This window comes from Rhinopithecus roxellana, chromosome 6, assembly GCF_007565055.1.
Source record: "Rhinopithecus roxellana isolate Shanxi Qingling chromosome 6, ASM756505v1, whole genome shotgun sequence".
NCBI lineage: Eukaryota > Metazoa > Chordata > Mammalia > Primates > Cercopithecidae > Rhinopithecus > Rhinopithecus roxellana.
In genome coordinates, this window is record NC_044554.1 from 57,886,544 (window position 1) to 57,910,826 (window position 24,283).

Below are 24,283 nucleotides of genomic sequence, written 5' to 3' on the forward strand. Positions count from 1 at the left end.
GAAGGACAAGTTGTTCTCAGGGAAGGCAAGGTTTCTCCCGGTTCTATGTTCTAATTTTTTTTTTTTTCATGTGGACCCTCAGGATCCATTTCCAAGAAAACTGTTTTAAAGCAGATGCAGAAGTGGCTTCCACAACCTTCCAATTGTCCACATTGATATAGACAGACCTTAGATGATTCAGAGATCATCAGACTGTGAACAGTCTTTGACACTGGCTCCTGCTCCGCTGGGAAAAAAAAGACAAGTAGGTTAGAGCCCACATTTTTTCCCCATTACGCTGTCTCCCTCGCCTTCACCTTTCCGAGAATTCCCAGAGGTCCTGGGAGAGGGTGCGATGTGAGCTTGCTGGCAGGACACACACAGCTGGAGTGGCGACGGCCCTGTGAGCTCATTCACGGGTACACACAAGTGGATGGCACACATGTTGCACGCATGCTAGCCTGCGGGCATCGTTATGACCCCTCCAGATTCTAGAGGGGGAGACAGAGGCTGGGAGAGGCGATGTCAGGTGCTTGTGGTTGCTGAGCCGGGGGGTGACAGAATCACATTGGCCCAACTGCTGCTGCTCTTCTGTGACTTGCCTGTTCAGAATCCATCCGTCAATCACTCCATCTCCCTCTCCCCCTCCTCTTTCCTCAATAGTGAATTTTCTCGCCGTTCCTCGTGGATCCCTCCACACATTCACTGAAACCTCAGCATAAGCACTCAGGACCCAGAGCTCTCTCCAGTCTACCTTTGGCTCAGCTTTGACCACTTTAGGAAAACCTGTGTTCCAAGCAGCCTCAATACATCCCTTTTTCCCTAGAAGTCTAAAGAGAGTAGGCATGATGTTTTGAAAGATTTCCAACCAGCTAAAGTTAGAGATTTATTTTAAAAAATCAGTTAGAAAAATTCTCCATAGTCATTGGTTTGTACATTTATTCATTCGTTTCATCAGTGCCAAGAGCACTATGTGCTAGGGATGGAGATAGAGAAGTTATGGGACTACACAGTCTTTTGAGTAAGGGATCATAGGATTATGATATGAGTGTTTGGGGCTGTGGTAAACATGCTCATGATTCCGTAGGAGTCCCTGAGGAAGGGCAGACCTTCTCTAGTCTGAGGCTGGCTGCGGTGGAGTCAGGGAGGGCTTCCTGGAGTAGGTGAGCAGTCACTAAACAGATGAGCTGAAGCAAAACTCTTACATAGATGTTTTAGGACCTAGAGTTAGGAAATAAATGAGCAAATGCTGATTTGTGCTGAGAACCAAATGATCCTGCAGAGCTGAACCAGAACCAGGTCAGTAGACCCCCGTATCAGGATCCTGGACCTTAGCCCTGGGTTCTCCTTGGTGTGCAATGCCAGGCTTCCTCCATTCCTGCCATAGGACTTCGCAGGAGTACACTGGGAAGGAATTAGGATGAGCATTTGCCAGCGCTAGGCCCCCATGGAGAGGGACTGGCTTCCTTTATCTCCACACAGGACAGGGTGCCGCCCACTCCACCCACCTCCCCATCCTTTCCACCCAGCACCATCCCAAAGTTAGGGCTTCCTTGGGGGGACCAATACTCTTACAATAGTGGTTCTTAAGTGGGGGCAGTTTGACCCGCAGGGGATATTTGGCAGTGTCTGGAGGCATTTTTGGTTGTCAGATGTTGGGGGAGGGAGTGCTACTGGCATCTCATGGGTAAGGCCAGGATGCTGCTTAGCATAATATCATCCACAGGACAGCGCCCATGCCACCACACACAACACAACAAAGAATCGTCCAGTCCAAAACGTCAGTAGTGCCGAGAGGCTGAGAAACTCTGTCTTAGAATATAATGTTTCCTTAGCAGAGTGCTCTCCTGGAGATGGTAGGGGATGACTGCCCAGTTCTTCTGGTGGCTTGCTTGCCTCTTTCCACATCAAAGTTAGTGGTAACCCCCACCCCCATCTCATCTTCTGCTCCTGCTTCTGCAGAGCGGAGCTGCAGATCCATTTAGGTGCAGGAAGCACGGTGCTCAGGACCCATGAAAATGCCCTCATTTCTTTTAAAACTGAAAGAAAAATATGCACTTTAAGGTCAAAGAAAAGGTTTTAATATATTAATATAGGCCAGGCGCAGTGGCTCATGCCTGTAATCCCACCACTTTGGGAGGCCAAGGTGGGCAGATCACCTGAGGTCAGGAGTTCGAGACCAGCCTGGCCAACATGATGAAACCCCCGTCTCTACTAAAAATACTACACACACACACACACACACACACACACACACATATTCATCTTTACACCAATGTAGTCCCCAAATATAATTTATTTTATTGTATTTTTGAGACAAGGTCTTGGTCTGTTGCCCAGGTTGGAGTAGAGTACAGTGGCACAGTCATGGCATACTGCAACCTCAACTCGTGGGCTCAAGTGATCCTCCTACCTCTAAGAATAGTAGTAGCTGAGACTACTGGTGTGCACCACCACACCTGGCTAATTTTCATATATTTTGTAGAGATGGGGTCTTGCCGTGTTGCCCAGGCTGGTCTCGAACACCTGAGCTCAAGTGATCTGCCCTTCTCAGCCTCCCAAAGTGCTGGGATTACAGGAGTGAGCCATCATGCCCAGCTTCCAAATACAATTTTAAATATGTTTTATATGGAGGAAGGGGCCCACAGAGTCCAAGTGCTCAGTGCCTGTGAGCATCATAACATGGCCCTGCCCCGGAAGTGATTCTCTGAGGCTGGGCTGATGTAAAGGGTATGTGGGCAGGGAGCTGGGCATTGGAGTGGATGACCTCGACATTCTCTTTGGAACTGTCTCCATGAGAAGCCTGCACTATCCTCAGGCTGTGTCGTTGTAGAGACCTGCCCTCTGTGATCTGGCTGGGGACTAGCACCCTGTGGAAACACATCACATAGAGTGACCTGATCTTCATATTGGCAGCCTTACCACCTTCTGGCCACACCAGAGACAATGCTGTCATGTTCTTCTCACTCATGACCAGATGCTCAAATGGTGGCCCTAAGTGCATGTGCAAGGCCCTTTGAACATGTGGAAATATGGAAGCTCAGAGTAATTAGACCAGATAATATTGACGAGGTGATTATACTGTGCCAGGCGCTAGGCTATGCGCTCATGCTCCAATTTGATTTTCTCGTCCATCTATGAGGTAGGTGCTATTGACATTTCTTTTATATAGATCAGAAAACTGAGACAGAAATATAAGGAACGGGCCCGATTAGTAATTTATCCCACCAATAAGTTGGAGGGAAGGTCTATAACTCAAAGTTAATTTTGGTTAAGCCAAGAGGAATGCAAGTTGGCTATCATTCTGTATGCGTGGCACTCATTTACAGTGTTACATTCATTCATTTCATCTACACTGAGCACAGGGACTTCACTAGAAGCTGGGTGAGTGAGAAGAGAGAAACAATCCATGCATGCTGGAAACTGACATTTCAGCAGAAGGGATGGGTAAGGAAACCACCCATTACGATAAACATGTTGTGAGGAGGGCTTTGGCAGATGGAAACACTGGTCCATGTGGGAAAACTACCCATTTTCTGATCTTGGAGTTGGCCCCATCTCCTCTCCCACAAAGCTGCTTCTCTGCCAAAGCATCGGGTGAGGCGCCCACTCACCTTGTGTGGCCCCGGACGTCACACAGAGGCCCTGCTGCAGATCCTAGCATAGGAAGCCACTGCTCTTTTGAGTCTGCACCTAAAATCCCGAGCTGGCCCACAGCTGTCCCCATCCGACTGCCTCTTGCGTTTTGAAGGCCGTCTGTCCGGTTGAGATCAGGAAGTCCACTTGATCACTCTTGAAATGCCCAGAGGTGTCCTTTTCTTGTTCCTAGCAGAGGGGTGATGCTGTGCTCAGCTCCCAACCTGTGGCCAAGGCAGGAGGACAGATAGGCAGCCCAGGAGTCCCGCAGCAGCCGCCTGGTCTATGGCATCTTGGACATCCTGCCATGTTATCTCTGTATCTTCTTGGGGATCCAGGAAATTCCTCCTGAAGAGGCTCTGCCTCAAAAACCACATCAACACATAGTCAGGTCAAATGAAGTTGTTGACCTCTCGCAGGAACTCAAAGCTCCTCCAGCCTCTCTCTCCATGGGTGTCGGGAGGGGTGTGGAGGATTAGAGGAGGATTTTCCCTCCTACTGCATTGACTGGCCATATCCAAGACTGACTGGGCCATTGTTCTCCATAGGTGGGTTCACTGGGCTGGTTAAAGGCCCAGTTCTCTTGGAGGAGGTGAGAGGTACCAGGCCAGTTCTCCTTCTTCAGAGAAAGCCCTGCGGATGATAACTTCTCTTCCAAGTTCAGCTTCCATGAAAATGCCTGGTGGCCAGACAAGGTGGCTCATGCCTTAATCCTAGCACTTTGGGAGGCCAAGGCAGGAAGATCACTTGAGATCAGGAGTTTGAGACCAACCTGGCCAACATGGTGAAAATACAAAAATTAGTTGGGTGCGGTGGCTTGTGCCTGTAATCCCAGCTACTCAGGAGGCTAAAGTAGGAGAATTGCTTGAACCTGGGAGGCAGAGGTTGCAGTGAGCCAAAATTGTGCTACTGCACTGCAGCCTGGGCAACAGAGTAAGACTGTCTCAATAAATAAATAATAAATAAATAAAAGGCCAGGCGCAGTGGCTCATACCTGTAATCCCAGCACTTTGTGGGGTTGAGGTGGGTGGATCACTTGAGGTCAGGAGTTCGAGACCAGCCTGACCAACATGGTGAAACCCCGTCTCTACTAAAAATACAAAAATTAGCCAGGTGTGGTGGTGGGTGCCTGTAATCCCAGCTACTCAGGAGGTTAAGGCAGGGGAATTGCTTGAACCTAGGAGGTGGGGGTTGCAGTGAGCCAAGATCTTGCCATTGCACTACAGCCTGGGTGACAGAATGAGACTCTGTCTCAAAAAAAAAAAAAAAAGAAAAATATTGCCGGTATGATCAAGAGATTTATTTGCTAATGAGGGGTAGTTGACCCTGTCTGTAAGGGTGGTTATAGCTAGTGCTTCTGGGCAGGCTATGAGATGGGCAATCTAACACTGGTGGATTCTTGGCCTGGAGAATATTATGGTCCGCATTGAATTAGTGGGTAGCAGGTCCAAGAACATCTATGAGAGACTATGAAGGACTGTAGGAACAATGGCAAGGATTGTCAAAGTGCCCCTACAACATGTAGGCACCTATTCTCTGAGCTCCCCCACCCCCTTATCGTCTTCCCCAAGGGGGCAGCCAATTTTTAGATGACCACAATTTGTCTGCTGAATCTGCTGGGTTAACCAGAGAAAGAATGCAAGTGGGGGACTTGGTCTTTTAGTGAGTTCAAGGTCTCCCCTTCCTCCTACACACATTGCATCCTATCCCCTTATTCTACTGCCAAAGAGCAGCACTGATCACATCGGGCAGATTATTTCAGGGGATTAACCATGACTGGTTAAATGGCCTCTGAGATAGTTGAAGTGGTAACAGGAGCTGGAACTGCTCCCTTAAAGAAGGCCTGGCCATTCCTCTTTTGCTTTTCTTTTATGGCACCTTCCAGCCATGTGGCTGGAGAGACATGGGGCTTGTGCTTCCCATGTGGACTGGCCCAGGTTTCTTCTGGGGTCCCAGGCCTGTCTCACTATAGACGGTGGGCAAGACACTCATGTGCTCTCTCCCTCTGGCTTGGAGGAGAGGGTGTGGTCCTTGGTCCTGTTGGGATCCCACATTTTGAGATTCAGCTTTGCTTGGGGGTGAGTGGGGATTGCAAAAGCAGGCCTGTGCCATGTATGGATATTTTTTAGGTTTAATTTTTTAAAGACAAATCAACCTTCCTGTGGTCTAATTTAGCTCACACTGAGGTTTGGATCAGAGCCCCAACTAAATAAGAACATCCTGATTTGCCTTGCTTTGCCTTCTTTGTGTGCATATTTTGCTCTGTGTTGTGTGGAACAGGAGTGGTTGGGACAAGGATCAGGTGTTCTGGGCCTAATTCCTCCTAACAGCACTGGATGGGAACTCTGTGTAGAGCAATGCCTTACAGCCAGCCCTTCCTTCCTTCCTTCCTTCCTTCCTTCCTTCCTTCCTTCCTTCCTTCCTTCCTTCCTTCCTTCCTTCCTTCCTTCCTTCTTCCTTCCTTCCTCCCACCCTCCCTCCCTCCCTCCCTCCCCTTCCCTTCTTCCTCCTTCTTCTCCTTCCTTCCTTCTGTCCATCTCCTTCCTTCCTTCTGTCCATCTCCTTCCTTCCTTCCTTCCTTCCATCCATCTCCTTCCCTCCCTCCTTCCCTTCTCTCCCTTCCTCTCTCTTTACTTCTTTTGTTTTCTTTCCCATTTTTCCCTCTCTCCCTGTTTCTTCTCCTTTTCTCTTTTTATCCCTCCCTCCTTTTCTTCCTTCCTTCCTTTTCTTCCTTCTTTCTGTCCTTCCTTCTCTTCTTTCATTTTTTATCTTGACTAACCCAGCACCTAACTTTTATAAACCAAGCCTACATCTGCTGGCTTGATTTATGCTGTATTCTTAGGGGATGAGGTGGAGAGCCAATACTCTTGGGTAAACATGCAGTGGGACATTGGCCGCTCCTGCAGATACCAAATCAGAGTGATTCTACCAGCACCAGGAACAATAAGACCCTGTGGAAATGCTGGCCTCAGGTATCAGAGAGCCAGTTGCATCGAAGTGGAGAGAAGCAGGTGGCTTCACATGTCTGTTCTCAGAATGTTTGGCTCAGTGGCCAGATAAAGTGTGGGGACTGGAGCCATATATTGGCCAGTTAGCATGGCTAAGAACAAAACTGACAACAGCCCACAAATGCCCCCCTAGACCCGGCCAACCTTTCAGCTCTGGGGCTACAGTGTGTGAGATAGAGGCTGCATTAGTCTATTTTCACACTGCTATAAAGATACTACCTGGGGCTGGGTAATTTATACAACAAAGAAATTTAATTGACTTATAGTTCTTCATGGCTAGGGAGGCCTTGGGAAACTTACGATCATGGCAGAAGGCAGGCATGTCTTACATGGTGGCAGGCAAAACAGAGAGTAAAAAGCCCAGGGGAGACTGCCATTGATTGATTGATTAAGTCTCACTCTGTGGCCCAGGCTGGAGTGTAGTGGCTTAATCTTGGCTCACTGCAACCTCTGCCTCCCAGGTTCAAGCAATTCTCCTGCCTCAGCCTCCTGAGTAGCTGGGATTACAGGCACCTGCCACCACGCCTGGCTAATTTTTGCATTTTTAGTATAGATGGGGTTTCACCATGTTGGCCAGGCTGGTCTTGAACTCCTGACCTCAGGTGATCTGCCTGCCTCGGCCTCCCAAAGTGCTGGGATTTGGGCCTTGTTTAATAATGGCCTTGTTTAAAAATGGCCAAATAATGGCCACAGTGGGCCTTGTTTAATAATGAGCCTCTTGCCTTGCTCTTAAGGCCCTGTCTTGGTTCCTGTTATGCCCTCCTATGTTTGCCTCCCTGCCTTGGTTTCCTCCCCAGGATATGAGTTCCTGGAGCCAGGGCCCTGATCCCGAGGCCAGTTCCTATGGCTGGGTCCCTGCTTCTCACCACCAGGCCTTCCTCGTTCCCCCTGCTTGCCTTGTCTTTGCCTGTCACTCATGGCCAGGTGACTCTCAGAGCAGTGGGAAAGGCACCCCTGTTAATGTTGGGCACTGTCTGGTTTGGATTATGAGAATGGAGCTGGAGGCCATAGCATCACATGCCCGCTCCTCTCATTCTCTGCCCACAGCACTTCCTCACAGCCCTGGGGGGCCTCGTGGCAGTGCCACTCATCCTGGCCAAGGTCGTGTGCCTACAGCACGATGTCCTGACACAGGGCTACCTCATCAGCACCATTTTCTTCATCTCCAGCATCTGCATGCTCCTGCAAGTGTTTTTAGGGGTCAGGTAGGTAAAATGGTTCCCCACAGGTTCTGACTTTTACCTGCCAGGGTGCCAGCAAGGCTTTCTTGGCTCATGGCTGGAGAGATGGTTGGGAAGCTGGTGTGGCATAAGGGAGGGTGCACAGGGTTAGGAGACAGAGCCTGGGTTCAAGTTTCAGCTCCATCACTTACTCTCCACATTGGCTAGGATCCTTGATGGGAAGTAACACAAATCCAGATCAGCTTGGGCATAAATGTATGCTTTATTAATGGATAAGGTGGAAACAAGAGAAACGCAGAGGTGCATCCAAGCCTCAGGAACACGATGAAGCAGGGACTAAAATGCTGCTGGGATCCTCTGTCTCTTGACTCTGCTCAGGTCTGCACTTAATATTTACAAGACCCCCAGCAGGAGTACAGATGGAGACCCAGATACTCCGTGTCTAAATATTGGAAAGTTATAAACCAAGCTGACAAACTCTGAAATAAAACATGTTCTCATCATTCTGCCTGGAAGGCCAGGTTTGAACATAGAATCTTCTGCCCAGTTGGATCTCTGCTTTGGAACCTGGCAACATGGCAGGGACCAGTCCTCAGCCTGCAGCCTCCCAGTTCTCTCTCCACTTCAAGCTTTACTCCAAATCACAAATGGTCTCCTGTGTATGGATGTGGACACCCCAACCTGCACATCCAACTTCTTTTCTCGCCTCCATGACAGCAGACTCCCCAAATAGCTGCCCCCAAACAGCTGGCCCACGGCCATCTTTGGGGTGTGTGCACCTGTATCATTGCCTGCCCTCAGCAGTGTCTACAGAAGACACACAAGCAGCCTCTGGAAGAGGCTCAGGGCCATTTGGGCACAGAATTTCGGGGACTCAAAGGGGAGAGGGACACAGACCTCAGGTTAGCACATCCCCTTGGCCCTGCAGACTCCTCCCTGAGAAGCTAGAGTGGACCCTTTAAGGCATTGGGCTAAGTGCAGGAGGCTCTCTTCTGGCTGGAGGGCAGGACCGTCTCTTCATTACTCTGCCGGTGCCTGGTCTTCTTACTTGCAGACAGCCTTCCTGCACGTGTGCATTAGGGTTCTCAGAGAAGCAGAGCCAATAGGATATATAGAGATATATGAAGAGGAGATTTATTACAGGAATTGGCTCACACAGTTATGGAGGCCAAAGTCCTGCTACTTGCGATCTGCTACTTGCGAGCTGGAGAACCAGGAAAGCTGGTGGTTCAGGCTGAGTCCAAAGGACTGAATGTTGAGGTCAGGGTAGGGTAGGCCAGTATTATAAGTTTCAGTCTGAGTCTGAAGGCCTGAGAACCAGGAGTACTAGTATCTGAGGGCAGGAGGAGATGGCTGTCCCAGCTCAAGAAGGGAGCAAGAGAATCCAGTCTTTCTCTGCCTTTTGTTCTATTTGGGTCCTCAGTGGATTGGATGATTCCCACCGCATTGGTGATCTTCTTTACTCACTTCACCAATTCAAATGATAATCTCTTCCAGAGACACCCTCACAGACACACCCTGCAATATGTTACCAGCCATCTGGGCAGCCCTTAGCCTGGTGAAGTTGACCCATAAATTCAACCATCACAACGTGACTGCAGGCAGCACTCCTAGACATCCTCCTACTTACCACCCAAAAGCAAGTGAGGGCTGCTCTGGCTAGTCTCACATTGTAAAATTCCAGGAGAGCTCTGTTGCCCGGCTCTGGAGCTGCCTGAGCAACAAATATGGCAACTCTCATTCGGGAAGATTTCCCAATAAAGCAGAGTAGAGGAATTCTGTTCTGGGTAGACAAGACAGCAGACATTCACTGTGGTTTGGGACCTGTGCAATGCAGCTAATGAGTATATGTGCCTCTGCTCCCTTACAGTATCATTGAGATGCTCATTTGGTATAATCAGTGGAATCCCTTTTTTAAAATAAAAAAATCAAGTCCCGTGTTCATATGTGGGCTGCTAAAATTAGCCCGAGTAAAATGGAGCTCTATTCCTCTGGCCTGGACAAAATTGTGAAGCCAGGAAATGTGTCTTTGGAGACCATTCCTTCCTCATTTCCACGCATCCTCTTTTTTCGCGCTCTCCATTACCATTCCCTACGTCATTGTGATTCCCTGGAACCTCACACAATGGCTTTTTTGGGTTACCACCTTCTTGGGAAATTTCTTTGTAGGTCCTCTAGATCTTTCTCATTCTCCTCCCTCCTTGCAAACCTGTTAGTCCGGTGTTCCTTCCCTTATGGTTATTTAGCATCCAGTCCAAAGAGAGAGTGAGTTTTGTGCAACCTGAAGCTTAGATGGTTTTTGGTGTCCCCTTTAAGAAAAAGAACAGAAAATTACAAATATAAAAGCGTGCACAAAAGAAAATATTTATTTAGATTTAAGAAAGTAATTACAATAAATTACAGGTGTCAAAAAACATATAAATACTACAAATGTCACACATTTCAGAAAATAGCATGACATATTATTTAACCATCTGACAGTCACCTATGATACTTTCTCCCTCTACATTTTATGGTTTCATCTCTTCAATGACCTCATTTTGCAGAAAAAAAGGAAAGATAACTCAGTCATTCCTCTAGGATGGGTTAGTCTAAGTTTATTTGTTATTACTGCTAGCTGGGATGCCTCGTTATGACTTTCCATGCAGACTGTGGTACTGCTATAGATTTGTGCCTTACAAACACAGGAGTTCTGATAAACTTTATTGGACCTGATTCCTATCAAAAAGTGTTTAAATGCATAGTGAATTCATAAGTTTATATTCTGCATTCCTAAGTATATTCCTGATAGGAGAAAATGTCCACTTTTGCCTAGACATCAATAACAACCAATTCTCTAGCAGTTTTGCATATCTGATGATTGTCAAGTTTTCCACAGATAGCTTCTGGCTCCATACATTTCAAACCTTGTTGGTCATCCACTATCCGCATACATCAAGTGCCAGTTGCTAGAGGACATATTCACATCCTAATGTGGCCTCTGGTCCTGCACTATCATGTCATGACATTGGGTGAACTGGCCCAGCAGGTGTTAGGAGAATTGCTGGAAACTGATTATACCAAGAAGGCTAGCAATAAATTCCTTATACATAGGTGGGTCAGTGGTCTGCAGCTGCATTAATATATCCCACTACATTCTAACTAAATTTATCCTGACTCGACTCCCCCTTAGCCAAGTCCCATGGCCTTTCAAATGCCATCTGAGCCATGGTTTAGAGTTAGGGAGATCAAAGTGGACAGGGACAGCTGTTGAAGTCAATGGCGGCTATAACCTTTTGCTTATACAGGTTTTACAAAGGCATATGGTTAGTGAACACATTGCTAGACTCCTATCTGGGCTTTGGAAGGAACTGATGATTGTCAAGTTTTCTACAGATAGCTTCTGGCTCCACACATTTCAAACCTTGTTTGTCATCCACTATCCACATACATCAAGTGCCAGGTGCTAGAGGACATATTCACATCCTGAAGTGGCCTCTGGTCCTGCACCATCATGTTATGTCATCCGGTGAACTAGCCCAGCGGGTGTAATTCCACTTTACACAGTGACGGGAGGGGCCCGTCACTGTAATTCCACTTTCTATCTGATCTGCTCCAAGTCTGTGCTCCGCTCTGGGGTTGCAAAGGAAAATGGAAAACATTCCCCACAATGTGCTTCTGCCTATCTTAAGAGAAAATGACTCGGCAGGAACAATGAATACGCAATTAGTCTTAATTATCTGAATCCAAGCTACACAAGTGTAGACTGAGGTTGGCTAGTTATTTCCAAAGTAGATGGAATCTAGGCAGCATCTGGAGGAAAATATTCATTCCTAGGATGGTCTTTTTGTCTAAATCAAATCAAAAGTACTTCCCAAAGTACTTCCTTTGCAAGTCATTTCCAGGAGACCTAACAGTGCTTAAGCTGTCCCTTTGTTCTGTAGAGGATGGGAGGCCAGTGCCTCCCTCTTGCACAGGTGACTTCCCTTCCCCCTCTTCCTTCTTTGTCTCTATCTCTGTGAGCCAAGATGCCTTCCAAGGGTTCACTCTAGTCTCTCTCTCAGGCCCCTAAAATCCAGACCCCTCCCTTCCAGGATTAGCCCCACAATGTAAGATGTTGCAGTAGCAGTAGAGAGGCCTTGTAACTCCCTGCGGAGATACCCAGGAGCTCCCACGCCAGCCCCCGCCCCATGAAGAATTACAAACACAAAGCTATTATGAATGGGGCAGCCCCTCACCCAAACCTGAGGTGATGTTAATTTTGATTGTGGAAAAGCTTCACGTTTGGAAACTAGAGGGCTGAATTCCAGCTCTGTGCTGTGGGAACTTGGATGAGTCATAAACCCTCTCTAAGTTTCCAGTTCCTCATCTGCAAATTAAACAAGATGAACTAGGTAATATCAAAAAGTCCCTTCCATCTCTAATATTGTGGACACCTCTGATGTTGACAGAGAAATAATTGACCAAGTGTCCTATTTCTTTCCTTCTTTTTCATTTTTTTTGAGACAGAGTCTTGCTCTGTCACCCAGGCTGTAGTGCAATGGCACCATCTCAGCTCACTGCAACCTCTGCCCCCTGGGTTCAAGCAATTCTCCTGCCTCAGCCTCCCTAGTAGCTGGGATTACAGGTATGTGCCACCATGCCCAGCTAATTTTTGTATTTTTAGTAGAGACAGGGTTTTGTCATTTTTGGCCAGGCTTGTCTCACACTCCTGACCTTAGAGAATCCGCCCACCTTGGCCTCCCAAAGTGCTGGGATTACAGGCGTGAGCCACCCCGCCTGGCCAAGTGTCCTATTTCAACTGAATAATCAGGACTGAAAAGGCCTATGGGGCTAGCCTTCTGGTAAGTTCTGTGAAAAGCACAAACTAATCAGAAGTTAGGGTTCAAGGAATTTATACCCTAATTAAACATGCAAAGAAAAGAGGGAAATACAATTCAGAAATAAAATCATGCTCATGTCTTTAGACTAAGGTGAGGGCAGAAATAAACTTGAGTTTTGTTTCACCCCTGCAAATGGGCTTCCCTCTCAGATCCTAATGAGTAACTACCTGAGACAGATAGGCTGTAAAACCTAACTAATAGCTTATGAACTAAAGGCCAAGTAGATTTGATTGTTGGTTAAGCAGTATTTAATGATGGGCTTTTCTAGGTTAGAAACAAGAATGCCGATGTCGCAATAAGACTTCAGAAGATCTTAGCACTTCCTAAGTTAAACACTCAGAAGGGAAAAGGTAATAGCCACTGCTTTGGGCATAAGAGCTAACAGTTATTTCACCCAGGGTTGGCAGCAGCTGTAATTCTCAACAGTGTGGATGGCTGCCTCCTTCGTATGACTTTAGAGGTCTTGGGTGTATCCCCTAAAGGTCTTCCTTACTTAGTGCTCACTTCTGAAATTCACGTAAAGAAATGCATCACCATTCATTTCAAAAGAAGACATCAAGTTTAAAAGGCAATCGCTAGAGGAAGAAAATATTGACTGTGTGAAACTCCAGATTTTAACTAATCTCTGGAATTATTCATGATTTTTGCATAATTCTGGTAATTTCGTTTTCTGGAGTGATCCCAGGCGATATGTCTCCCTTTCTATTATCCTTGGAATATCTCAAATGTGGAGCAAGAACTCTTGCCACAAAGCAATTCCAAAGTCTCATGCTTACTTGCATACAGTTTGGCTGGAGCCAGCCCTGGCCTGGGTCCTTTTCATCTACCATCTTCCCTGCTGGCTGAGCCCTACCTTGCCCTAGCTCTGTACCTGCCTCCAGTTCTGCAGAAAGATCATGCTAACCACCAGGGGTCTGCAGCCATGTTGCCCCTGCCCCTGTTGAAAGGTAGGTTACCAGATGCAACCCTGGGGCTCTGGCCAGAGGGGTAGGAGAGTGAGCTGGTGATCAGCCATGTCAGAGAAGCTGGAGGTACTAATGTGTTTGGAGGAGTAACCTGGGTTTCTGTTGAGTAGTCATCACAAGGAAGGCATGGGAGGAGCCCTTCCACAATTTAGCAGGTCCTTCCCTGCTTGATGTAGGGAGCTCAGGGAAAAAAGTAACAAAGTTGGGTCCTGTGAGGTGCCCAGAATTTCTCAAAACATAGTGACCCTTTTAAATTCAAGAAGAAATAATCAGTCCCATTCCACATTCTGGAGGCTCTCCTCCCCTCCCTGACCTATTTCTTTTTTTTTTTTTTTTTTTTTTTTTTTTTTTTTTTTGAGACGGAGTCTTGCTCTGTCGCCTGGGCTGGAGTGCAGTGGTCCGATCTCAGCTCACTGCAAGCTCCGCCTCCCGGGTTTACGCCATTCTCCCGCCTCAGCCTCCGGAGTAGCTGGGACTACAGGCGCCCACCACCTCGCCCGGCTAGTTTTTTTGTATTTTTTTTTAGTAGAGATGGGGTTTCACCGTGTTAGCCAGGATGGTCTCGATCTCCTGACCTCGTGATCCGCCCATCTCGGCCTCCCAAAGTGCTGGGATTACAGGCTTGAGCCACCGTGCCCAGCCTCCCTGACCTATTTCAAATAAAAGTCCTTGTGACATCATTTTTTACCCACTCACTGGATGGGCTCCAAGAAGGGAACACAGAGGTGATGACAGGAGAGGTTGGATTCCAGCAACTGGAGCTCCAGAGGCATCCATCCCCAGCTGGTGACATCTCTTTCATTTACTCACAAGTTGGTCAAACTTCACATTATCTGTAAGAATTAAAGAAAGAGGAGAGAAACACAAAGGGTGGCTTTACAGTTAACAGAGTCAGATTTATTTTAAACAAACCTGAGAGGGGCTGCTGGCTGAGTTAGGTTAGAGCCCCACTCTTTTACAGACTAAGAATTTTTAAGGATTCACGGTGGGAGAGTTTATCAGAGGTTTGGACTTCTTCTGTGTCTTTTTGTTGTGCTTATTTGGGAGGGAGAGTTGTATGTCTGTTCCCATACATCTTTCTGCAGCTGCAGGCATATTCCCCAAGTCTGCTTTTAACTTTCCTATCTTAGTGCACCTGAAGGAAAAGGAATGTGCTTATTAAGGCCCACTGTTTTACTGGGGCACATTGTATGAGGGTGAGGTTTGACAGTTACCCAAGAGACTTTCCCCCCACCTCCCTCTGTGTCTGAGCTGTCTTATCTATATTTTACTGTCTCCTTGTAGTTAGAAGAGAAGTGATTTGCTTGAAATGCTTGAGGCTAGAAAGGGAGCTGGAACTGAAAGTGGCGGTGTTTGTCCGAGATGACGGTGCTCTTGCTGTCAACGTCCCAACCCTAAACCTAGTTGGGGCTTCATCCTCTCCAAGTCCCTAGGTACAGAGGGCATAGTGCCCCACCTAGTGGGGACTTCATCTTGCTCCTTGTCCTCCCTACCCCTGGCAACATCTCCATTTATATTCTCTCAGAGACCTCCTGTTCCCATTAGGAGAAGCTACTTTGTATTTTTCCAAACCTTGAAAATTAAATTAGATAATGCACATAAAGTACTTCACTCAGTTCCTGGCACAGAAAATTTATTTTTCACATTAAAAAAAAGGATTGTACTATATATACAATTTTATATCTTCTCCCTCTTTAAAATAATTTTTAATTTTCTTAATTGTGGAGAAAAAAACAGCTCCATCTTTTTAAAAGCGTATATAATACACTGTAAATATCTTTCGACTTCAATTAACACATTCCTGCAATAGCACTTTGTAAAACACTGGTCATTTAGTATTCCATAGAATAAATATGTTTTGGTTTATTTAAGCATTTCCTATTAAAGAACATTTAAGTTGCTTCAAGTTTTCACTATTATTACTGTGACCAATGCAACTCTTGATTATGAGAGACATACATTATGGATGTGCTCATGTACACTTATCTAGTGAAAAATCAAAAAAAGACTGGAAGAAATGTTAATTTTTTTTTTCTGGGTGGTACATATATTAAAAGGCATTATAGTTTACGTGTGCTTATAAAGTTTATCTAGTTACAGATCAAAAGAATATTGGAACAAACTGTTAATGGTTATTTCTGAGTTGTAGAATTATAGTAATTTAAATTTATTCTTAATTTTTTCTTGATTTGCTATTTGCTTTTCTTCAAAGTGCATGTGTTTTATAACTGGGGAAAATAAAAACTATTCAAAGTGTTTTTTAGAATAGTATCAGGGCATATTTTGCGAGCTGTACCCTTTGAATCTGTGCCTAAGAGTGAAAATCCAGGAGGCTGCTCGTGACTATCTTGGAAGGGGGGCCTGGAGCTGTGGATCAAGGCCTCAGCCTCGAGACAAGTGCTGAGATTCTGCAACCTTTGTGGTTTCACCTGCTTTTAATCTTTGTCTCGCCAGTCTGTTTCTCTGTGATGATCAGCATTAAAGCCATAACAACAAAAGGGGCAGGTATGCTTGGTTTGGGAGCATAACAGAACAGAGGGCTGGAGCAAAGACCCCAGTCTGTTGCCAGTTTGGGGTGTCAGGGCACACTACGGGTAGCAGATAAGAAAGGCTTCCCCTCCCCACCAGAATCTTCCTTTTCTTTTCTTCTAGGCAGAGGCAAGCACTTGCACCTTTCTTAGCCAGTGATATAGATATTTTCTTCTGTATCTCTAAATAACACACTTCCATTACTGATTGATGTGCTAATACAAATGATGACAATTTCATTTTCTTTCACTATCCCACTCCCACCACATGCAAGCATACTTCCCATCCTCCTATCTTCCCACCCACCCGGTACAGGTCAACATTCAGTGTTTATATTAGAATGATGATGATGTTCTTCAGAGCTGAATCATGAAGTTCTTTTCCTGCCCAACTTTTTGTTTTTCCTGGAGTTAATATGTTTCTTGTTTTTGAGATACTTAATTTTCTGTCTACTTATTTCTAATTCAATTCTAAATGCTCTGCCTGTTGTCTAAATATCTTCTTAAAATTTTTATTCATATTAGAAGAATGAACTTCATCTTCTTGATGAACGATCTCCTGGGGCTCTCTGACTTACTACAATCTAGAACAGTTGCTGTCTACTTCTGGTGCTCAGCTGTCATCCAGAGATGCCCCTTCACCCTTATCCTGGGAGTTCCCTTTCTCTGCTGAATCTTTTGTTCCCATGTCTTTCTCTAAAAAAATTTTTTTTTGGTGAAACACATAATCCATTAACTCCCTGAGAGAGAATGCATGAGAGGTAAATTTTGTGAGACTTAGCATGTGTGAAAATGTCTTGATTCTCCTCTCAAATTTGATTGATAGCTTGGCTGGGTATAGAATTTTAGGCTAAAAATAATTTTCTTTCAGAAGATTGAAAATCACAGCTCACTGCAGCCTCAACCTCCTAGGCCCAAGCCATCCTCCCACCTTAGCCTCTCAAGTAGCTGGGATTACAGGCATGCGCCAATATGCCTGGCTAATTTTTGCATTTCTTGTAGAGATAGGGTGAAGTCTTGAACTCCTGGGCTCAAGCAATCTTCCCATCTCAGCCTCCTACAGTGCTAGGATTATAGGCATGAGCCACTGTGCCTGGCCTGAAACTCCTGTTATTCACATGTTGAACTTCCTGGACTAGTTCTCTAATTTTCTTTTTGTTTCTTTCCTATTTACATCTCTTTGGGTTTTTGTTTTTGTGGTGGGAGAAAATCACATCAATTTTATCTTCTAACTCTTCTTCTGAATTAAGAGCTCTTTTTGTTTTCTGAATATTCCTCTTGATGCATCCTGTTCATGTTTTAGAAATACACAATCTTCTCTTCTCTCTCAAAGACATAAATGAGATTGATTTTTTAAAGTTACCATCTCCTTGCAGAAGAAGTTACTTTCATCTGTTTCTGTTACTCATATTCCCTTTGTTGTTGGGGATCCTCGTATATCTGCACATATTTAAGAGCGGAGTCCTAAAATGTTGACTGGAAGGTTCTGAGCCTGAGAGTGGGTCTTGTTCTCTTTAGGCTCACCGTAATATGATATGCAGGAATGCCCCAAAACCCAATTGCAGAAAACACATTTCACAGTGTAATCTTTAAATGGCACCATGATCTAGCTCGAGAGGCCTAAATTTAGCCATCTTTATGCTCTTCCTGACATCTTGTCACATTCTCCCTAAAAGGATCTTCCAGTCCCTTGCCTAGAGGGTGAAGGCCTGGTTGGAAATATTCTGGAAGCTGAGTGAGAAAGTGAGCTGGAGGTTTTAGTGTTCAGAATGCACACATTAAATTATACCCCAGTATTCAGTATGGTATCCCTGCTTCCAAATCTACCTGATTGATTGATTGATTGATTGATTAGGAATTGCCACACTATCTTCCACAACGGTTGAACTAATTTGCACTCCCACCAACAGTGTAAAAGCGTTCCCATTTCTCTACTGCCTCATCAGCATCTATTGTTTCCTGACTTTTTAATAATCACCATTCTGACTCACGTGAGATGATTTCTCATCGTGGTTTTGATTTGCATTTCTCTAATGATCAGTGATAATAAACTTTTTTTCATGTGTTTCTTGGCTGCATAAATGTCTTCTTCTGAAAAGTGTCTGTTTATATCCTCTGACTACTTTTTGATAGGGTTGTTTTTTTCTTGTAAATTTGTTTAAGTTCCTTGTAGATTCTGGATATTAGACCTTTGCTAGATGGGTAGATTGCAAAAAGTTTCTCCCATTCTGTAGGTTGCCTGTTCACTCTGATGCTAGTTTCTTTTGCTGTGCAGAAGCTCTTTAGTTTAATTAGATCCTATTTGTCAATTTTGGCTTTTGTTGTAATTGCTTTTGGTGTTTTAGTCATGAAGTCTTTGCCCATGCCTATGTCCTAAATGGTATTGCCTAGGCTTTCTTCTAGGGTTTTATGGTGTTTGGTTTTACATTTAAGTCTTAAATCCATCTTGAGTTACTTTTTGTATAAGGCATAAGGAAGGGGTCCAGTTTCAGTTTTCTGCATATGGCTAGCCAGTTTTCCCAGCACCATTTATAATAGGGATTCCTTTCCCCATTGCTTGTTTTTGTCAGGTTTGTCGAAGATCAGATGGTTGTATATGTGTGGTGTTATTTCTGAGGTCTCTATTCTGTTCCGTTGGTCTATATGTCTATTTTGGTACATGCTGTTTTGGTTACTGTAGCCTTGTAGTATAGTTTGAAGTCAGGTAGTATGATGCTTCCAGGTTTGTTCTTTTTGCTTAGGATTGTCTTGGCTATATGGGTTCTTTTTTGGTTCCATGTGAAATTTAAACTGGTTTTTTTTTTTTTGTTTCGTTTTTTAATTCTGCAAAGAAAGTCAATGGTAGCTGAATGGGAATAGCATTGAATCTATAAATTATTTTGGGCAGTGTGGCCATTTTCACGATATTACTTTTTTCTATCCATGAACATGGAATTCTTTTCCATTTGTTTGTGTCCTCTTTTATTTCCTTGAGCAGTGGTTTGTAGTTCTCCTTGAAGTGGTCCTTCACGTCCTTTGTAAGTTGTATTCTTAGGTATTTTATTCTCTTTGTAGCAATTGTGAATGGAAGTTCATTCATGATTTGGCTCTCTGCTTGTCTATTGTTGGTGTATGGAATGTCTGTGATTTTCACACATTGATTTTGTATTCTGAGACTTTACTGAAGTTGCTTGTCAGCTTAAGGAGTTTTGGGGCTGAGACAATGGGGTTTTCTAAATATACAATCATGTCATCTGCAAACAGAGACAATTTGACTTCCTCTCTTCCTATATGAATATCCTTTATTTCTTTCTCTTGCCTGATTGCCCTGGCCAGAACTTCCAATGCTACATCAAATAGGAGTGATGAGAGAGGGCATCCTTGTCCTGTGCCACTTTTCAAAGGGAATGCTTCCAGCTTTTGCCCATTCAATATGATATTGGCTGTGGATTTAATAGCTCTTATTATTTTGAGGTATGTTCCATCACTAACTAGTTTATCGAGAGTTTTTAACATGAACCAAATCTACCTGTTTTCTTGTGGCCCAGAGACCCTGTATTTTGCCTTTTCTAGAGGATAAACACCTAGTCTTCTGCCAAGATGGGAGGACTGTCACCTGGCTGGTGCTTAAAGAGGACTTTGAACTTGTTTTAGCTTCACATATATCCCACTTTAAGAATCAATTCCTTGGAATGTGTGTTTTTCAGAATATTGCCATCTACCTATTGCTAGCATAAGATTCTGCTTCTCCAGGGCTGTTTAATCAGTTACCAATCTATATCTGCTTTTCAACTTACAAAATTTTGCTGTGATTGTGTCCTGCTCCATTCTCTTAATCCTTGTGATTTATGCGTCTAAAATACATTTTAATGTCAGTTTAGTGGATTTTTAAGAGGGAGGGAGACTGCAATCTGACATTTTTATCCAGAAGTCAATGTTTTTCTTAGTTTACAAGGAATTCAATGCGTGTAAATAACATTAAAGCTTTGTCTTTATTGTCATAAACATTTTTAGTGTGTCTTTCATTTTAATTAAGGTATTTTTCTATGCCAAAGGTTTTATGTTTCTATGGTAAATTTATCACTTCTGCTCTTTCAAACTTAATCTAATTTTAGACTTAGAAATTCTTCCTATATCTAATAAATAAGATGAATATTGCCTTATTAAAAAGTACTGTGTAGCTAATAAATAAGATAAAATCATCTTATTAAAAAATATTGTGTTATTTAGATTTTTAAAATTTAAGCATTGAATTCACCTAGAATTTATTTGGGTATATGTTGTAAAGTTAGGTTTTAAATTTATTTTTTTCTCCCTAACAGCCAATTTCCTCAACATCATTTGTTGACTAAATCCATTCCTCATTGAGAATCATGACTTTATTCATCATGTATTAAGTTCTTTTATACTCTGGGATTTATCTGTTTCTGGGCTGCTATTTTTTCCATTAATCTGTTTGTTGTGTCTTCAATTAATACTGCACTGTTTTAAAATTAATAACTTTGTAGTGGACTTCATCTGGTTGGGTATGATTTTCCTCATCTTTTCCTTTAACATTTTTCTAAATTATTTTCACTTTCTATTCTTCTACATTAATTTGAAGTGAATTTTATTAAATGAGATAATCTCATTGGGATTTTGATTGAAATTGTATTACAATTATAAATTAACTTGGGATAATTGGCATCTTCACAATACTGAATTTCTCTTTCATAGAACATGGTATATGTCTCATTCAAGTTACCATTTTGTCTTCTATTCAAATTTGTAAAAAAAAATTATCCTAAGTTAATCTATAATGCAGCTGTATCCTCATTAATGTTTTATAAGCATACTCAATAGTTTTCATGTGCTTCTTACAGAAAATTCCTCCCCTAAGTCTTCAGAGCAGGGAAACCTTTGCCTTCTTGTTGGAGGATTTTGTACAGGCCTCAGTCCTTCAGGGTTTTCCATTTATTTATCATAGAACCAGGAGGGATCTATCTAGTCACGGTGCCTAACATACAAGGTGACTCGAATGTCCTTTGTCCCCCAGTCATCTGAACACTTGGGTCCTGGCAGCCTTTTTCTTTTTTTTCAAACCAACCTAAGGTTGTGGATACAACCTCTAGCTTAGTTTGGGATACTTAGCTTCCATGCTTCTAGTTGCCAGACCTGAGGCTGGCTGATGTCCTATTCCAACTGCTGGTATCTCAGTCTATGCTTAAGAATCATTAAAAAAAAAAAAAAAAAAAAAGAGTCATTTGCAGTTCCTTTTTGGGCAGTCTGATTTTGTAAAGACCACTCACTTCCTTCATCATGAACAATTTTGACCACTTTTATGCTCTCCACTCATTTATATTTCTTGTTAAGTGACTAAAAAATTCAGAATTCTGGAATTCTCCCCTTTTCTTGTCTTATAAGCCAAGAATGTCATCTCTGAAAGAATGTATCCTGGTATGGACCCTGGACCACCTGCATTAACATCATCTGAAGTGCTTGTTAAAAACACACCTTTACAACTAATCACAACCAGTTACACATTTCTTTGTTCCTTCTCTACTCCCACTGCTTCACTTGACTACAAAATAAAAGCAAAAAACAAAAACATAGCTTTTGGCTAGTTGTGGTGGCTCACGCCTGTAATTCTAGAACTTTGGGAGGCCAAGGTGGGAGGATCACTTGAGCCCAGGAGTTCAAGACCAGCCTGAGCAACATAGTGAGATCCCACCTCTACAAAAATAAAAGTAAAAAAAAAAAATAGCTGGGCATAGTGGTTTGCACCTGTAGTCCCAGCTACTCGGGAGGCTGAGGCAGGAGGATTGCTTGAGCTCAGGAAGTCGAGGATGTAGTGAGCTATGATCATACCACTGTACTTCAGCTTGGGCGACAGAATGTAATCCTATCTCCAAAACAAAAACAAAAACCAAGCCAAAAATGCATTTTTCCTGGGCCCTCTTCCAGGTCTACTAAAAAGTCAGAACCTCTCAGGGTTCTGGACATTTTAACAGAATCCCTGGATAATTCTTATGCACATTCATATTAGGGAATCAAGAGAGGCAAAAATAGAGTGGGAAGGTGGGGAGTCGGATGATGGCCTACTGATTTTCACAGCAATGTAGCCATGGACTTGGATGAATAATTGATAAGGTCACCTGGCAAGTTCTGGTTTAGAGGGTAAAGTGTGTGGCAGGTAATCAAGAATATTTTCCTCAATCAATCTCATCAATTAGGTAATTAATAGCAATTATGCCTGAACCTTGGTTTTTGCCTAAGAGTGCAGCTGTAAATTTTTGTGCATTCCCCACGTGTTCTAATGAAATCTGGAAGAAGCATATCTGACATGATTAGTTACTCTCCAAGTTACCCTGAGAGCACCCCATCTCCTTCAGTTACTGCAATCCCTGCTGTCCTTTATCAGGCCTTGGTGACCTCCTTGAGACCTGCAGATCCAAACAGGGCAGTTGAATAGGCTTCGCTCTGTGTCCTCCCAGAGGCCCTCCAGATCTAAGTGGGCTTATTTGCAGCTGATTTCCTCATATCTCATCCCTGTAGAGTGGGGAGAAACAAGGGGAAACTGTTGCTGATAAAGCGGTGATGAGGAAAAGCTCAGGTCGACTCCGTGATTCACTTTAAGTGAGGTGGGGCAGCAGCCTGAACACAGGGGCCCAGCCCAATACCTCATCTGTTCCCCCTTCCTGTAAGATAATAACAGTACGGGTGATGCATGAATGAGCACCGTATGACTTACAAAACATGTAATGCTCACTACACTATTTGAGGCAGGTATGATTATTAGGCTTATTGTACAGAGGAAGAAACTCAGGCATAGACAGATTAAGTGACTCACCTGTTTCCCATTCCATCTTGTTTGCTAAGTGTCTTAGTCTGCTCAAAAGCCAGTAGACTGGGTAGCTGAAACAACAGAAATGTGATTACAGTTCTGGTGGGTGGAAGTCTGAGATCAGGGTGCTAGCATGGTCGGGCTCTGGTGAGGGCCCTCTACTGGCTTGCAGACAGCCACCTTCTGTGCTGTGTCCTTACATGGCAGGGGTAGGGAGGGGAAAAGAGTCTCTTCTTATAAGAGCACTGATCCCATCACGAGGGCGTCACCATCCTGACCTCATGTAAACCTAAATAGTTCCCAAAGGCCCCACTTCCAAATAGCATCATATTGGGGGTTAAGGCTTCAATGTAAGAATTTTGGGGGATACACACATTTGGTCCATAGCATTAAGTGACTTATACCTCCCCCAGAGGTGAGCAGTTTTGCTGTATTGGAAAATGGAGGGGATGTTAGTATCGTATTCTGGGAGCAACCCAGGGCATCTGTCTCCTTGGAGAAGACTCCTTGTAGGTTGCGAATCCCTGGATCTTTGTAACTGGAAGGCTTTGAATGCTTTCAGTTTCCTGTAGGCACGACCTCCACCCTCAATGCTGTAGCATTAGTAAGTCCTGAAATCGAGGTACTAGCAGCCTCTACTCTCATGCCGCAAGATTGCCTGCCACATGTGGACACTGGGATTCCCCCATAGTTCTTGCCTTCAAGGAGATGAGAGTCTTAAAAAGGGAATTAGAGATGTGAATAAATAATTAAAACCAGTGTGGTCATATTGTTACATTCTAAGTGATGTGGTAGCAGGAGAAAGGAGTACTTAACTTTCTTAGGAAGCCAGCAAGGCTGTGGCACTTGACAAATGATAACCAGCTGGAGGTGGAGGTCAGGGTTGGGGAGAGCCACTGAGAGCAGAGGCAGTCACGCTCACATTTACGGAATGCCTGCTATGTTTCTGGCACGATGGATACTGAGGGGCAAAGTCAGACATGGTCCCTTTGACCTCTCAGGCCTGAAGCAGGATATTCTAAAGCAGGGTATTTCCCTGACCCCTTTGCAGGACTCACAGCAGGGGTGCCTCAGTTACTCAGCCCACCACTTTCAACTCCTCATGGGAGGCAGCATGCAAGCAAATGAGGTGGGAACTGGAGTAATGAGTGTTGGAACCAGCTGGCTGCTTCAGCACCGGCAGGAACAAACTCCATGTGGGCCCTGCAGCAGCATCCAGGTGGGGGTGCCTGTGACCCCCAAAGTCCCAGAGAGTGTGGTACAGTGCTCTTTTAGCTGTGCCATTCACAGACAGCTTAAATGTTAACAGCTCAGTGGATCCT

General features: G+C 44.2%; 1 pseudogene; it reads left to right on the forward strand.

Annotated features, from left to right (window-relative positions):
* Positions 1-3,422: 3,422 nt before the first annotated feature.
* The window catches only part of LOC104658065, a 41,862-nt pseudogene continuing 21,001 nt past the window's right edge, over positions 3,423-24,283 (forward strand).